At 48.7% G+C, this 3121-nt stretch overlaps 1 pseudogene; it reads right to left on the bottom strand.

Moving 5' to 3' along the window:
* Nucleotides 1-2257: 2257 nt before the first annotated feature.
* Nucleotides 2258-2564, bottom strand: LOC102934353 (annotated as a pseudogene).
* Nucleotides 2565-3121: the final 557 nt, after the last annotated feature.

Raw genomic sequence — 3121 nt, 5'->3', positions numbered from 1 at the left:
TGACTGACAGCCTCTTTTCTCCTGCTCCATCCCATTTTATAGCTCTGGCACAAGGCGGGAATCTTTTGTCTGAGCTTGTTCCCACTCCCACCTCATGAATGGAAAAGTACAAGGATTAAGATGGATTCCAGAATCATGTGACATGGTCACATGTCACTGTAAGACCCCCTAGTCTCCATTCTTCCTGGGTTGGTCCACAGGTACACAAGAAGGCTTGCAGGTAAATAAACCATTTACAACCAATTGTCCTAGTCAATGGGAGCCGTCAAGAATCTAACCCAACATTAATGGCCCACACTTTGCATAATTACAATAGGACCTCAGAGTTACACTTCATATTTCTAGCTTCAGATATAAGAATGATACATGCATACAAATAGGAGGAATATATTTAGTAGTTTATAACCTTTGTTATGATACCTTACAAGAGATCTTTTGCATAAAGCATATTCCAGTTACATTATATTCACACTCATAAGCATATTTCCATAAAACATATGGAGTGCAACATTGCATGCCTCCTAAAAGCACTCCCCAAGCAAGCCTGTCAACCACAGCTTCTCTTCGAGAACCAGGCACTTCATTTGCACTGACATTAAGGGGGCAGTTGCCCACCTCCCCAACCTTTGTTTTCCCCCTCTCAAGTTTTCATAGGTCTACATGCTCCACTTTTTGGCCCTCCCCTGACTTTGCGGGATATAATATAATATAACCGCATAGTAGTGACACAACTTTGCCTCCTCCAAATTTTTCTGAAATGATACTCCTGACCCAAACCATACTGAAATCCTGGGAAATTTTATACAGTCCAGTTAACCCAGAATTCCCTTCTTCAGTGTGATGTGAGCATTTCTGGCCAATCAAACACTATGGCTGGGAAGTCTGTTGCTCTGGAGTTTGGATATGAACAGGTGTCCCTTGAGTGGCAGTTTCCTCACTCAGTCAGAATTCTGATTGGTTGAGGAACTGTCACTCAAAGGGTAACTGCTGTGACTCCCCACTTTCTGAGATGAGGATGTCCAACAGTTATGATCTGATTGGATGACAGTTTTGTACCTGAGTGCCATGGGCCTGAGCGGGATTCTGGGAAGGCTGCTACAGGAGTTCTATAGGGCAGTGGCTGAAGCTGAGCAGAGTTCTGCATGTAAAGCAGAATTCAGCCTTGGGAGCTGTAAACTTTCCCCATGGAAAACTGAGTTTGGGCTTCTGCCACACGACTCTCTCCAGGTTTGGCCAAGTTTCCAGGAGGCCTCTAACCATAAAGACCATGGGTGGAAGCTGATGCTAGATTCATGACTCAAAACTGGAGCTGGCTGTGGAAGGGTGGTCTCGTCGAGGGGATTAGCCTCTAGTCACCGACCTTTGTTCAGGTCCCTCCTCTACCCCAAACTGGTCTATGTCACTGAGTCTTTCTGTGCATCACTTTCCTATCTGCGGGGATGAATGCTTTACAGCTTGTGAGATGCTCTGATCGTATGAGGTAATGGAGCCATACAAGTGTCTGGAATGTCTCCACAGGTAGAGATAAACTCAGGCTGGAAGTAAGGTGCAAATATGTAACAGCCCGGGCGAGTAACCATTGACCAATCTACCAGCCAAGGGCCAGGGATTCTCCATCTCGCGGAATCCGTATAGCAAGATGGAAAAGCCATTCTCCAGCTCAGCCACAAGTTACGGGCTGGAGGCAGGACTCACTGGCCTGTGCTCTGCAGGAGTCAAACTAGATGATCCCAATGGTCCCTTCTGGCCTTCAGATCTGTTCAATCTGAGCATTTAGCCATTTGGATAAAATCTCCACATTTCTGCACCGTCCCCCTGAGCGGTATTTGTAAATGGGGCAACGATAGCTTCCCCCCTGAGGCTGGGGTTTGGGGCCCTGCTTATGAAGAGTTATGGCACACACATGACTGTCCCCTGCAGTTCATGGGCAAGCTGGGGTTAGTACACACACTGTTTGCTTTGCCAGTCAGGGCCCCTTCTGCCCAGGCTAGATGGTATGTGACTGGTGTCTCCCTTCTCCCCGCCCCCTCCCATTTGTCCTGGAAAACCTGCCAGCGGTGGGAGTGTCACATGAGAGGTATGATGCTATTAAAGTGCCAATAGGCCAGCCCCGACCTCTCCACGCTGAGAGAGGCCGTCACGGTCACCAGATGGTGATCCGAGAACAGGGCCAGACGGCTGCTGGAGGAGTGGGCCCCTGAAAGGTGGCAGCGTGATAAATAAATGCGGTCCAACCAGGAGTGGCACGACCGATGGGTTAGAAATTCTTGAAAACAATCCCATCATTTTCTGCCAGACACAGAATAGGATCATCAGATTCAGCCACCCTACGAATTGCTCCACAAATGGCATACGTTCAAACTGGCCATTGGCTCTGCCTGTGACCTGGTCAACCTCGGAAATATTAATTTGAACGGAAGCCTGGTCCTTCACACCGATTATTCGGTTGCTAGCAGAGCATTTACGAGGCACGTACAGGTCCACAAATTCCCCAGCGTCATTCTGCATTTTATTTTTCTATATCTTGCCACACAGGGATGTGAGATACCTCACCGCCAGCCCATGTAAGACGCTGGGCAGGTACAGATCCCTCAGGGCTGCCCTGTTGTGCTCTGCCCACTACGGAGCACTCTGGCCATGCGTGACACTCAGCGGACAGCTGGCTCTCCTAATCTGCCCTCATCCCAGAGCACTTCCTGCTCCAGGGGGAGGCACAGAGCTGGGGGAACTGGCTCAACCCTCTGGCAGAGGCTCCTTGCTGTGATGTTAGCTGGTTTATGACCCTTCTGCTCCAGCATAGCCAAAGCAAAGGAGCCATAGGACAGCTACCAATCTGGCTCCCAATCCTGAACTGATGATAGGTGCCTTTCTGGTCTCACAAATACAAACCTGTCACTTGATTTTCACAGAACCTCACTAATCTGTGCTGCAGTAATCCACACGGGTTATAATTCATGCCAGACAACATCTGTCTTTTCCCCAGGTCTGCAGGCAGAGAGGGCAGCAGCGGGGTCTCTCTTCTTAGTGAGACATACTTGTTTCTGACAAAAACACTGCAGCGCATTCATCAGCCCATTATGGAGAATTGCTGTAAATAACCGGGGCCCTGTCATCAAATCAG

The sequence above is a fragment of the Chelonia mydas genome, chromosome 19, assembly GCF_015237465.2.
Source record: "Chelonia mydas isolate rCheMyd1 chromosome 19, rCheMyd1.pri.v2, whole genome shotgun sequence".
In the NCBI taxonomy this organism is placed as follows: Eukaryota; Metazoa; Chordata; order Testudines; family Cheloniidae; genus Chelonia; species Chelonia mydas.
Note: the sequence above shows the minus strand (reverse complement) of the source record. Positions and strands in the feature narration are given on the sequence as shown.